The sequence below is a fragment of the Amborella trichopoda genome, chromosome 8, assembly GCF_054954075.1.
Source record: "Amborella trichopoda isolate Santa Cruz 75 chromosome 8, AtrichopodaSantaCruz75HAP2 v2.0, whole genome shotgun sequence".
Taxonomy (NCBI): Eukaryota; Viridiplantae; Streptophyta; class Magnoliopsida; order Amborellales; family Amborellaceae; genus Amborella; species Amborella trichopoda.
The window spans coordinates 8,935,526-8,951,084 of record NC_142343.1 but is presented as its reverse complement, the minus strand read 5'-3'; positions in this window follow the sequence as shown (position 1 = coordinate 8,951,084).

Below are 15,559 nucleotides of genomic sequence, written 5' to 3'. Positions count from 1 at the left end.
AATATTTTTTTTCGAAGCGAAATTTTGGGATCTACTTAATATTCACTAAAATAATTATTATAAGGGAAAAAAAGAAAAATTGTAAAAATTGGATACTCCTTGTTTAATCTTGAGAGCTTATTGGAATATGAGATTTTTAATTGTATTTTATTTATTTATTTATTTATTATTATTATTTTTATTGGGAGTTGGTCGCAAGAGATTACACCCCAAATTTTGGTAGCTCAAATTCTACTGAGGGAGCAAATGGACAGTATGGTCCTGTAGGAGTAACCAAATCTATTGGCCCGTGGGATTGAGGCAAGTGCGGTGACGAGGACGTGTGATCGGGCGTGTAAAGTTAAAAGATGGGACACGTCATGCTCTCATCTAAATTCCTCCTATCTATCTAATTACTCATTATTCATATTTTGCTAAGTATTTATCAATAATCGTTAAACCTTTATCGCTAATCATTTATCTTTTTGCTTTGCTATATATTAAAGTGATCGATCTTCTTGCACAGATAAAGCCTCGCGTCCAAAATTCATCCATATTCTCTTCTTTTCCTCTTAACGAAACTGCCCTTTTTTATGGAACTCTATTATTTATTATAAATCTATTCCTTCGAACCTTGTTATTCTTTTACTCCCCATTGTTATGCTTTCATTCCTTTGATCATCATTCATGAATGATCCCTTTTCCTGTTATCTTTTTCAGTCCTCTCTCTCCCTCTCTCTACTAATAAATCTCTTCCTCTCTAAAAAGTATGCAAGCCGCCTCTTACAATATCTCAACTCTCTTCCTCTTTGTGGAACTTTCTCTCTGTGATATTAGAATCTCTCTATTCTTTCTTGCTTTCTCTTTCTGAAACTTCTTTTGGCCCCTTCCTCTCTCTTTTTGGTGGGAAGCCTCTTTGGCAGGAAGAAAGATGTGTCTGGAAAGTCTTCTTTTGAATCACAAAACTGTCCTTCCACCGGAACTGTGGCTGGTGGTAGGGCGACAGCAACAACAACACGAGGATGCTGTGCAAAATCAACCTGCAACTGCAACTGCAACTGCAACTGCAACTGCAACTGCAACTGCAGAGGCAAAGGTCGAAGAGAAGAAGACGTGGTGCATCTGCTCTCCCACGAGGCATCCGGGCTCCTTTCGCTGCAGGTATCATCACAAGTACTACCAGTGGGGCAGCAAGCGAACCACCGAAGACACAGAACTCCTAGATTAGTAATTTGGTTTGCGAAGGCAGAACCATAATCTTTTTCTTCTTATTCAAAACTTAATTTTGTAGCTATGGATGGTCGAGATTGAATGAAGGGTGTGAATATTGGGAAGGGAATGATGTTACCTTCTAATAATAATGAGAAGGAAGGGGGATTTGGTAAGTTTATTTGATTCGTTGCTTTTTCATGGAGCTTTCCCTCCTATGGATGTTGATTCCTTTCGCTTGCTTTTCTTGTTTTGATATTCGATATTCGTTTTCTAGTAGTTGCTTCTGTATTGTAGGTTTATGGATGGGAGATCGGAAGTTGTAGTGCGCAAAGTCGCATTCCTTGTTTTGTTTAGGTACAGGTTCTAAGCTGGCCCAAAATAATTAGGGCTTGGGACATATAATGTGCCTCGAGGGCATGGGCGTAGTTTGGACCTCTTGTTTTAAAAGCTCCTCTCCAAATGAGCTCCTCAATTAGGTCCAATCGGCCTTGCTTCTTTTGACATTGTACTGTAGAGCTTTATAGGTGGAAGGTCGGTAGTTTTAGTGTGCAAAGTCGTTTTCTCATGGACTGGGACTCACACTAATAATATTGCTTCCTTCTCCTTGAAAGTATATTTTTTATATTTTTTTATATTTTATACGGTCCCACCTCACCCAATACTGTCAAAGCGGGGCTAGGTCCGGTTCTTGGACCCTTACCCGCTCCACCAAGTCCAACACGTGGGCCCGGATCCAAACTGAGTGTGACTCCATGGCTCATCGACTAATAATATATTTCTCTATCCACGATGAAATACACCCAAAACTGGCGTAATACATTACTACGTAATACACTACCTGTAAATGGATTGTTATTGTTTTGGGAGTATTTAGATGTGGCGGCGTAATACATTGCTACGTAATACACTACCTGCAAATGGATTGTTACTGTTTTGGTAGTATTTAGATGCATGTTTTGGTAGTATTTAGATGCAACGTACTGTTTGGGTATTATCTAGATGCACGACTGTTTGGGAAATACATTGCTACTGTTTGGTTTCTGTTGGGAAATGTATTACCAACATTTTAGTTTATGTTGGGAAATGTATTGCCAACATTTTTCCAGCACTTGCCTATAAACTATCATGTTTTTTTTTTGCTACAAAATTTCACTGAAATACAGAATTAATGTCGTCATCACACCATTCCAAAAAGATTTTCTAATAATAACATCACCATTCCAAAGATATAAAAAAATAAAGATATTAATAATCACCATTCCAAAGATAGAGAGAGTGGAAATTATTGATCTCAATCATCACCATTTTAAAGAGAGAATGAGAACATGAAATAAAATTGTCATTGTTCAACAAGATTTACTAATGTTATCATTGATATAGAAATTGATAGAGAAGTTCATCATCCACCAAAAGAGAGAGATAATATATGTGTGTATGTGTTAGAGAGTAGGTATAGCAATTCGATAACAAAAATCCCCAAGTCCAAAAACCATCCCTCTCAAATAAAGAGAGAGACGAACCCAAATAAAAAAAGTGTGGAATTCACTCCATTTTACTCCACTTTACATGTCACCACTTTCTAGAAAATACTTCGAGTTAATAAAAAACACTCGATCTTCTTCTGTCTTTTCTAAGAATCCCTCACTAATATTTATGTCTGCCATCATTTCATTATATGGTAGCATGAAGACGGGTCGAGCAAGGCCGTGGACCTGTTTAAGAGCTCTATAGACCTCTCATATATGTGGGTTTGCTGTCAGTTTCCTCAACTCCACAACTGCAGCAAAAATTTGAACATCTTAGGGTCTGTTTGGATATGAGGAAATTGGGTTTGCTGTTAGTTATTGCAAAACCAATTTGAACATCCTAGGGCCGGTTTAGATATGAGGAAATTAGGAATCTTAGATATTTGAAATCCAAGAAAATCTACTATTTGGATATGAGGAAATTAGGAATCTTAGATATTTGAAATCCAAGGAAATGTATGGATTTTCACTATCAAGAATTTTTGTCATGGATTCCTCAAATCTCTTGTTTGGATAAACTATACAAATTCATGGATTCCTTGCAATCACTTCTATGTCCATTGTTTGGTAACAAAACTTGATACGATTTCTCTCTCTAAAACTCAAAATTTGGGATAGTGTATTATAAAATGTTTGAGATAGTTTCTCTCTCTAAAATTTGATATGGTTTGTCTCTCTAAAATTTAATATACTTTCTATCCAAAATTTAAATTTTGAAATTGTCTATCTAAATTTTTTTGAGATAATTTCTCTCTCTAATATTTTTAGGTGGTTTACTTTCCCTAAAATTTAATATAGTTTCACTTTCTAAAATTTTAATATACTCTCTCTAAAACTTAAAACTTGAGATAGTTCATCTCTTCAATAATTTTGAGATAGTTTATCTCTCTAAACGTTTTTAAGTATTTTCTCTCTCTAAAATATGATATAGTTTTTCACTTTTCTGTGCTTGAAAATAGCATCTAAGTTTTATGTGCCCCATTTAATCAAATAATCTATAAGAAACAAGAAGAGAATACCTCAAAGAAGAAAGCAAATTGTTGTTCGCAATTATGGACTACAACTACGTATTTATAATACCTGGCAATGATAAAAGATATTCTAGAGCCAAGAGTTCTACTTCTAATACGAAACAAAACTAGAAATTGTACACGCTGTAAAATCAGTGCAATTATGAGTTGTAATTGAAGTCTCATAGAGGATTTGCTTCTTTAATTTCATTTATTTAATCGTAGGGGTCGAAATGAAAGGTTAGGACTAATTTTTTGCAAATTATTTAACTTTTTTTATTTAAATTTAAGGGGATTTGAAAAATAATTTACACTAATGTCATAGTTACTAATGGATGGAAAAAGTTTATATAAGGTTGCAACCTTAAAATGTAGAACTACGGATGTGCCTCAAAAATCCATTAGAAAAGGTCATTTTAATAATGAAAGACCCTCTAATTGATCATCTTGACGTCAAGATATATTATTATGAAAAAAAAAAAAAAAGAATTTTGAATCCCAGAAATAGTGTATCTTACAACACATTATCTAGACCGTCCATTTTCAAGATTTTCATATATTTATAGATCTACTTGATTTTAACCATTTTTGAAGTTTTAAATTTGATAGATATGAAAATAGATTTTGTGATAATCCTAAGAATATTTTACATCAAAATTATATGTAATGATAAAATTTGAACGTGCGTCTTAATTGGATTGTTGAAGGTTGTAACTTTATCGAAACCACACCCCTAATAGATAAGGTTTGTTTGCTCATTAAAAGATAAAATAAGCTTATCAAATTATTTTCTTGGATTAAAAAATTTAACCATTTAAAAAATATTATGTCCTTATATCTTCATAAATAAGATTTACAATCATGTAGGATTAGGATTATATTATTTTTATAAATAATAGAATAAGAATATGCAACTTGTCAATTTTTTGAATTTTCTACCTATGAATTTTATTTTTAATGAAAATACAATTTTATACTAAGGGATTTGAAAACTATTCTCTATGGATAAAGTAGTAATTTTTGTTCACTAGGAATCTTGATTTTCACTTTATTAATATTATTATCACATAATAATTAAATAGCATCTTTCCAAGTAGCCCGTGCTGGCCGATTAAGGTAAACCACGTAAATATTGTGTGCGGTAGTTAGGTTATGGCATGTAGAGAGTTGTTGTCAGTTTGGATTTTATTATTTTTATATTATTTTCCCAAATTTATTACATGATATATTGTTCTTGGTGTGTTTATTATTCTTTAAATCTAACCTCATATTTCTTGAGATCTAACTTTAATTTTGGTTAGAGATGTCGAATTTTTTATGTCAAAATATTTCATACACCTGCAAGAGTATACTATTGTCCATCTACTCCCTAGAGCAAAACATATACTAGACAAATCTTTTGGATCCCAAAATTTGGGGATATAATCTCTAAAGCCCTGTTACATACCTAAAAAAAATTAACTCTTGTTTTCATTTTTATAGAGAAAATATAATAAGAAGTTGAAATGCTTTACAATGTCATAACCCTCTGAGGCACCCTACAAAATAGAATGATCTAAGAAGGATATAATGAAATTCCTTAATTCACTCTTCGAGTTGATTTGATGGAAACAAAAAACAGTGAAAATCAATTCAAAAGGAGAGTGTTCTAATTTGAACTGTCTCTATGCTTCAATATAATTACCTAGTAAGCGCTATAGCTTGTTTCTAATCTGAATCTCCTTGTCATAAAGCATGTTATCTCTGGTCGGGATTATAACATCAAAGGCGACAACAAGGGAGAACAGGGCCGCCATTGCCACCGGTCGAGAAGCTGACGCATTAGCAGAAGAAGTGGAAGAAGATTTTGGGGAAGAAGAGGAAGAAGATTTTGGGGAGAGAAAGTTCTCCTGTGAACCAAAGGGAGAAACATCAGCTGGGGTGTGTGAAGAGTCTCAGTATCCATTAATCATATGAATATACAGATTTGTCTTTTATAGACAACTTATAAATGAAAATAATAGAAACTAAATCATAGATACCTAAACCATACCTAAACTTTTAGTAAAGTACATATACTCTATCAACCCTCCCCATAAATACTGATTGCAACATATACTTTCTATATTAACCCGATACACAATATACGTTTTCCTTTCATACCCCCCCTCAAATTCAAGATGCGAGAGAGAGCAGCTGGAGTTTGAACACTAATTACGAAAACGAGCAGTTGGATCTTTAGGTTTATACTCAAATTGCTTAATTAATAAGCACAAAAAGCAATGGCGAATCAACAAGCCTCAAGAACATTTGGTTTCAGGAACTCTTGGAATAGATCAAACAGATCCGAGAGTTGAAACACGACTCGGTCTAGAGACAGATCAGCTAGTCGAAACACAACTCGTCAGAGAGACAAATCAGAGAGTCGAAACACCACTCGGCAGAGAGGACAGATCAAAAAGTCGAAACACGACTCAACAAAGAGGACAAATCAGAGAGTCGAAACACGACTCAGAGGAGAATCGAAACACAACTCGACAGAAGTTGCACCGACTAGGTGAGCAACATACTTGTCTTGAAAATTAGCGACAATGCTTTAGCAATGAGGAATTGACTCAACTAAGATGAATCTGGCTTTGATACCATATGAAAATATTGTTTCTATTGTTACAAACTTGATTTACAATTAGAACGAAGAACCTGACCAACAGATAATAAATTCATAGCAAGAGAAGGAATATTGTAAACATTAGAAACCCTCAATTTACTGGAAAGATAAGAGGTAAGAGATATAGAGTTCATTTTTTATACTTTCAAGTGACCCCATCAATAGTATAGATAATATTAAAAAAAAGTTTATAATCAACTAGGATTGACTCATTGGAGGTCATATGGTGAGAAATTTTTGAGTCGATCAGCCAAGAGGTAGAAACAGAGTTACCTGAAAAGGAGGGAGTGGGTTCAGAAGCCAGGTGTGACTGGGAAAGCATAGAATGTACTTGTTTCAGGGTAAATGTCACAGGTAGTGAAGCAGAGTAGGACTAGGACCTCCAATTTGAGTTGGTGGGCTCTTAATCAATGGTTGACTTGTATCAACAACAACATCGAATATGAGTTTCTTCTTGTTTGGGCAGTTGTACTTGAGGTGTCCCAATTCTTTACAATAGTTACATCTGATATATGTCATATTCTTAGGAGGGACATAGTACAAATTGCACTGACTCTGTTTAGGCACATTTGATCGCTAAGGTCGGGTAGCAACAAAAACTGTTCTCCTTTAATACTTGAATTAAGAGATTTGATCTTGGTTTCTTCGACAATTATGGTCAAAGCTTGATTCAGAGTGAGGAGAGAGATTTTGTGGACGAGACCATTTCTGACACTCTCAAACTCTGGATAAAGTGGCATTAGAAATTCACTAACTTGAAATTCCTACCAGATTTGGCAATCATTTCTGCATTATGACCATTTTCAATTGCAGGTTCTATAAGTGCTAAGCATCCCAAAGTGTTTTCATGGAAGAGTAAAAATCCTGAATTGACTGCTCTCCCTATCTGAAGGAACGGACTTCCTGTACTAACTAGTACTTTCGTGCTCAGTTAGTCTAATTATAAATTTCCTCAAGAAATTTTCATGCTTCTCGAGCAGTTTTGAAAGTACTTAGATTGGTCCTTATATTACTTTCACATGAGCCCATCAACCATGCTATAACTTGAGCATTATTTATGTCCCATTCTTCCATATTTCTTGGCTCATTAGATTTTTTTTGGGTCTCATCTATGTATCCAAGGAGGTATTTGATATTCCACATAAATGAGGCTCAAAAAGTGTAGTTGGTGCCATTGGATTTATTGGGTACAAGCTGTAAAGATTTTGATTTTTCCATGAAGGGAAATGAAGGAAAGAGAGAGGTCAGGTAGAACGAGATACTTGGGGTGGTGGGTGGGTAAGAGAGACAGAAGATAGAGAGAGATCAATAGAGAGACAAGAGATAAGGAATAAAAAAGGAGTTAAAAAAACAAATAATGTGTGCAAAAGTGCCACTTATGGCAAGAAGACAAATATACTAGATGGTAGAGAGAGAAAAGAAAGCAATAAAAGTATCGAGTTATCAGAGGAGCAAATAGCACTCAAGACAGAGAAACGGCGAGAGACCTGATGCAGATGTGGCTCATTAGAAATCCTAGATCAGTTTGACGAGATCAAGAAACCAACGGTCTTCAGATGTAAAAAAGATCAATAAGGAATGAACAATAGATTTGTAAGGAATATGAGCGGAACAAAGAAACAATGATTTTCAGGGGCCCAAGTTTTACAGAGATTTTTTTTTTTTTTTGGATCAATGGTTTTCAGAGGGTTTTTCAAAGATGCGGTTCAGATCTGGCGTAGATATGACATCTAAGCTGATCGAATTATGTGGTTGAGTATCGAATCACAGATGGCGAATCTAAGTGGCTAAGGGTGAGCAACAGAGAAGTGAGTAACGATAGACCAAAAATTAGAGTAGTGAGAGAAAGAAGGAGAGATCAGAGAGAGAGAGTTGTAGATCTAAGTATATTTGGGAGTTTTCACCTTTTTTTTTTTACTTTAAGAGATGGGGACAAACGTGAAGGTCTTTGGTATTCAAAATGGTGGAGTTGAAGCAGTTGAGGGCAATCTCCTTTGCTGGACCAACCGAAGCTAATCGTCAGAGGACCTTGGAACTAGAAAAGTATCTGATTGAGGTGGGCCTATATGAGAGCGAGGAGGAGGCAGCGAAGAAAGTTGTAGAGGAGAATTGAAAAAAAAAAGAAAAAAAAAGAGACCGAGAGTCATTCAAATACCACAAACATGGTATTCTAGAAGTGTGGTTGCATTATACCATGATACAACCGTTTCATGAAATCATTGCTCATTATTTATAGGAACAGTGACTGTAAACCTTAGGTAAAAACTTAAAAATGTATTTTATTTTTATTTTAAATTATTTTTTATGCTAAAATGTTATTCATTGAAAAATGGCAAAGCACAAAAAAAACGTGTTCCAAAAATGAAATGTGTTTAAAAAGGGACACACTATTCAATCTCTATAGGAGTGTCATGCACATTTCTAAGTTGATATGTGTATCAATGTCTGCCAAGTGTCAACAAACCCTTAGACTTATGTGTCTATGTTTCAAACTAAATGAGGTTGTGACTACTAGATACTGGATAAGTGGTAATTTATAACAAGACAGAATTACAAATTACAAAAAAAAAAACAAAAAAAAAACAAGGAGTCCATAAGCTAAGATAATGGGGCGTAAATTTCATTTTCGCAATTGATTGGTACATGTGATCGTGGGTTATAAAACGCAAATAGTCCTGATATTTAGAAAAACTGCTTGATCGTTATTTTGGGATTACTTGCATTGATCGGCTTTTATCAATGGACAAAGGGCATTATCATCATTTCTTAGATCAAGATACTAGATAAGGGACACATTAGTCATTTGTATGATTCTTGTGTACTAGGCCCTACCTTGAAACCAAGTGAAAATTATGGGATGAATACAGTAATGAGTTTCCAAAAATATTTAGGATATTAAAAAAAATATTATATATATAAAAGTGCCCTAACAAAACTTTTATTTTAATATTTTAAAAATAACTTTGTGCACTCAAGTGAAAATTATGGGATGAATACAGTAATGGGTTCCCAAAAATATTGAGTATATTAAAAAAATATTTTATATATAAAAGTGCCATAACAAAACCTTTTATTTTTTTTACAAAATTCAACTTTTATTAAAGATAAAACAAATTACATCAAAACTTCTACATTATCAGAGATCGTTAAGGGACTCCATTTCCACTCCCCTCTTAGTTATTAAATCAGCCAAACTAAGGAATACGTCATAACAGACAACATATCAAAAATTTGCAAACCTATTAACTTTAGTTGCCACGGGAACCGCTGATCATTCTGACACCACTTAATCACATTCATTGAATCCCCTTCAATGATATACCCACCATCAAAATTTCTAGCCACCAAAATCTTCAAACCATGTAAGATAGCAAGTAACTCAGCATGGTTTGCTGTAGTAACACCACATGGACAAGCATAAGCCACTACCACGTTTTCTTGCCAATCATGTATCACCCCACTAAATCTTGCTTTACCCAAAGAACTACCATCAAAGTTCAACTTTAGCAACCCTTGGTCAGGTGGCCTCCACCGTGCACTTGATCTGCTTCTAGGCACATCTAATTGAAAAAGAGTATTCAGATTAATCATCACATCGGTCTAAAAAATTCTTCTGCCTACCTTTGAGACTGATAACCAAGACCACAAAGACAACTTGATATTGTTCAAAACCCTTCCAAAGCTCCAAACCACCCCTTCAAAGGTCCTTCGATTCCTCTCCAGCCACACCTCCCAAAGTATCACCCTCCCGCAGAATCATCCAAATATCTCCACCAATTTTCGGTAAGGGAACATCCATTTGAACAATCAAATCCATCACATGTTGGGGCAATGTTAAATTTATCCCTAACATCTAAAAACACCACCACCAAATTTTGGAAATGAACGGGCAATGAATAAATAAATGAGCCCAGTCTCCCCATCCGCCTTACACAGAAGGCACACATTCCGGATTATCTTCCCACGCTTAATGAGATTATCAATTGTGAGGAACTTATCTTGAGCGGCTAACCATATAAAAACGTGTACTTTATGAGGAATAGGCCACTTCCAAATCTTCGATATCTTTGGGAGATTCCATCAAATTCTATCGTGAAACAGAATACTGTAAACCGACTTAACCGTGATCTGATCATCTTTTTCAATTTCCCAAATAATCTCATCCTCATTATGCTGCCTGATATACATTGGCTCAAGATCCTTGTACAAATTGATTAGACGCTGATATAAATAACTATGATTTCTATCATAAGGGAATGTGATATTCCAACAAACCTTATCATTCCATATTTCAACTAGATCTGCAACAGACTCTTGGGGAACACTAACCTTCTCATAAAAAAGAGGATAAGCATATTTTAAGGGTACATCTCTCAACCACTTATGGTGCCAGAAAGAGATAGAAACCCTCGACCTATGAAGCTCCATGATTATCTTCTCCTTTAGGGTGCAATCACATATACATAACCACATACATTTAAATAAACAATCATCATGCATGAGATACTCACCTATAGGGTCTCGCCCATCAACACACCTTTCAAGGACCTTGTTAAAAATTGGGTCAACTTTATATTGGCATTTTATCACTTCAAACCCCAACACTTCCATAGAAAAAGTTCCAAGCAATACTACCCTTCTACTTAAAGCATCAGCTGCCTTATTTTGGGTCTCAGCCTTGTGTTTGAATAAGATGGTGTATTCTTGAAGGAAGGTCATCCACTCAGGATGTCGCGTATTCAACTTCTTCTGAGAATTTAAATACCGGAGTGCTTCATGATTTGAGTATAAAACAAACTCGCTATGGATTAGGTAGTGCCTCCAATAGTGCAAGACTTGCACCACTGCATAAAACTAGAAGTCATAAACCGAATACTTTTTATGTGCTTCATTCAACTTTTCACTAAAAAAAGCCATCGGTCGCTCCTCTTGACTTAGAACTGCCCCTATGCCAATATTTGATGCATCAGTTTCAGCCTCAAAACACTTTAGAAAAATCTAGGAAGGCAAGTACTAGTACTTGCATTATGTTTTGTTTAATTAGAGTGAAGCTCTTTTCAGCAGCGGGACTTCATGAAAAATTTTCAGCCCTCATACAATCGGTCACTGGTGCTATTAGAGTGCTGAAATTTCTAATAAAGCGACGATAAAAAGTCGCTAAGCCTGGAAAAGAACATACCTCAATGAGTGACTTTAACATCAGCCACTCAACTATGGCCTTTACGTTTTCTTAATCAACCTTTATTCCCTCAAATAAAACAGCATACCCCAGAACCACGACATAGTCTGTTATAAATGAGCATTTTTTCAAATTCACAATGAGTGATTCTTTTCTTAGCACATCAAAAACTTGTTCCAAGTGGTTAATATGATTTTGTGGGTAAACACTAGAAACTAAGATATCTTCAAAATAAACCACAACAAATTTATTAATAAAAGAATGAAGTGCCTCAGTCATTAAGCACATGAAGGTGCTTGGTGCATTAGAAAGCCCGAATGGCATTACAAGTCACTTATAGAGTCCATCTCGAGTTTGGAATGCGATCTTCCATTCATCCCCAGGATTAATCCAAATTTGATGGTACCCGCTCTTTAAATCAATAGTTGAGAAAACCTTGGCTCCATGAAGCATATCTAAAATATCATCGAGCCTGGGTATGGGAAATAGTACTTGATTGTAATTTTGTTGATTGTTTGACTGTCCACGCACATCCTCCATGACCAATCCTTTTTGGGAGTTAGTAATTCAAAGATGGCATATGGTGACATGCTTTCGTGAATCAATCCCTTATTAAGTAATCAACTTATTTGTGCAACTCTTCATGATCCATGGAACTTATTCAATAATAGGCCAAATTTAATTGGCTAGAACCAGGCACCAAGTCAATGTGATGCTGAATATTTCTCATTGAAAGAAGACCATCAGATAATTCTTCAGGCATAAAATCTTTATACTTCTCAAATAAAGGTTCAAGAGACCTAAGAATTGCAGTATGTGTAGAATTTTCTTTCGCAAAAAACACATAAATCACATTCATATCCTTATAGCCCCCTTTTAATTTTTGCACATTAAAGTACTTTGGACCCTCCTCTTTAGTGGATTCAAGTGTAGAAAGTTGCTTCATAGGGTAGAGTGTGATATTAATGCCATCATTGACACGTGTTTGGTCTAGTTTTATGCACCACATCATAATCATAAAGCCATGGTCTATCAAATAATATGTAATATGCATCCATAGGTGCTACATCACACCATATTTCATCTTTATAATTAGTACCAATGAAAAAAGATATTAAACATCAAATAAGAACTGGTACCTCACCCTATGTCTTGAACCATTGAATGTGATATGGGGTGGGTGCTTATACTCCAATTGAAGTTTATCCACCATCTCTTGAGATACAATGTTTTCCCTGCTCCTACCATCAATTAGTATTGTGCATAACTTGCCTCCTGATGTGTAACTTATTTGAAAAATATTGTGTCGCAACCGCTTCTCTTCCTCATAAGGTCTTGGGGTTGATAGCAAGGTTCTCTGGACAACTAAGGATTTACCCCTTTCATCTCCATATAACTCATCAATCTCACATTTGAAAGGCTCAGTCCCTTCATAAGACTGGGTCATCCCAATATCACTTGGCCTTCATAGGTGTATACTTCATCGACTTCTACTTCATAATTTTCTTCTACCAAGTTAATTTTGACAAGGGGTTGACGTGAGGGCCAGTTGAATGCTCTATGCCCAGACTGTTGGCACTTGAAACACACAATTTGTGTATCATCACGAGGTGCTTTAGGTGTTCTCGCCCCACTCCCAACACCACGTCTCCCCATATTAGGGTTTGGCCTAGTTGGGAAACTCGGAGTTGTTTCGTTTCCATGCCCCATAGGTGGTTTTCTAAAGGTTAAAGCATGTTGCCCCAGTGTTGAAGTATAGCCTCTTGTCACTGAACTATTTCTTGTACCATTCATATTGACTATTTTCTCTGCTTTGAGGGCCAAAGTATAGGCATCATACATCTTATAGACATCTTTGAAAGCTAATCCATTCTAAATGCCTCGATTTAGCCCATTCAAGTACCAATTTATTTTTTTTATTTTCATACTCCTATAAATTTGCCCTAGATGTCAAAATATAGAACTCCTCAGTATACTCACTTACCAACTTTTGTCCATGCATGAGGTTTTGATACCTTTGGTACAAGGTTTGAGCATAATTTACTGGTAAAAATTTTCAACGCGTCTTCGTCTTCATCTTTTCTCATGAATTAATTTTTTCCTTGCCTTATCGGAGACGATCCTACTGTAAATTATCCCACCACACTAAGGCATGACCAAAAAATTTTGTGGCTACTAATTTTACCTTTTTGTGATTTGTAATATCCTTATATTTAAACACCTTCTCTACTTTACTTAGCCAATCAAAAAAATCATCTGCATCAAATCCACCATAGAACTTTAGAATATCAATTTTTATTCCATGTTCTCTTTCTCTTTTCAATAACCGAAGAAGTCGATCATTGAATTCTTCATTAATCGGGGCCGCCCGAGGTTGGTTAGGAATGAGATGCATACATTTTTCACCTCTGTTGCCTTGAGTTTCAACACTGGTCTCCGGATTCTTTCCATCCTAAAGTTGAGCGAACTTTTGCATAAGCTCATCTACTTTCTAAGCTACAAGTATTTTTTTTTACTCTCTCTGCTAGGGCTTAAACTACTTCAGTCAACAACTTTAATCCATTGAATAGTGTCTCATTTGAAGCCTTTCTTTTACAAATCGGCACCTTAATTCGCAGAGAGGTCTCTAAAGAACAAGCCTTAAAGAGAATAACAGTAGAGAAAGAAGGAAAAAGATCATAAAATTAAGAGGAATCCACCTCCAAAGTTTATTCACCAAAAGTTTTACGCAAAAATAACAATCTAAAACTCTTCCAAACCCTTCAATAACAAGCATTTAAATAACTCATAACCTTAAAAAGTTCCAATGAAATCCTAGCCATACATCTTATTTATTCATAGCCGCCCATTCTTAACTTAAAAATTAATTACTAAACTTCCCCCTTAAGAAATAAAGAAATAACAATTGAACTATTGGCTGGGGCATGGCTACATCAGTGTTATATATTGCAGGGGCAAGAGAGAGAGAGAGAGAGAGAGAGAGAGAGAGAGAGAGTTAGGTGCATGATACATGATAGAGCGTGTATGGTGCGTAGAGAGAAGGTGAAAGTTTGATAGCACTTGGGGTGTGTTGTGTGTACCCAATTTTTTTTTTTGGGTAATTCAGTGGGAATGACGAGCTCCTACCCGTTTTTTGAAATTATTAGTGGTTTTTTAATGAGTTAGTTGAGAACGAAAGCCTAAACCTTAGCGGGGGTACAAGTGGTGCTAACACCACGACCCCAACCCCATTCTCAAAGAAGTAAGTCAGTAAGGATTTGGGCCCCCACCCTTTGGTGAGAATAGAGTCATGTCTACCCAATTCATTGAAGGGTTTTTTTTACTTGATTTGAATTTTTTTTTATCTTTCAATCCGAAAAACTGGTGGTTGTCCAAAAAGCACACAATGCACATTGAAATATTTATAGACAACAATCTAACAAGCCAAAAGATATTTTACTCCCTCGGGAGTATGTTGTCTATTTACTCCCTTAGGTAAATCCCATTTGAGACTAATCTTAGGATTGGAATTTTTGGGAACCTAATCTCATTAAAAATAAATTAACCCCAATAAAAAAAAAAAATCCTAACTGCACCATCTAAGAACTTGAAAAAAAAAAAATGTCTCAAGATTGAATAGAAACGGTTCAATTTTTAGAGGGTGAGATCTAACTGATAGAAAACTCAAATTCAATTTTTTTTGGACAAGAATCATGTAGTAATCCTAAGGTGGCTATCAACGCTCCCAATTTCAGATCATTCTGATTTGTAGAAAGAAAAAAAAAGATAAAACACTACCGGACAATCATGACCATGCGATAAACTTTGAACGGTGATGAGGATAGGTGAAATCACTTTTCATATTCGTCTACTTATAGATGAAAATGAATAGTGATTTCACCTACCCTCATCACCATCCAAACTTTATTGTATGGTCATAGTTATCTGGTAGTGTTTCAATTTTTATTTTTTTCTACAAATCAGAATTATTTGAAATTTAGAGCATATGTACATCTTAATGAGTAGC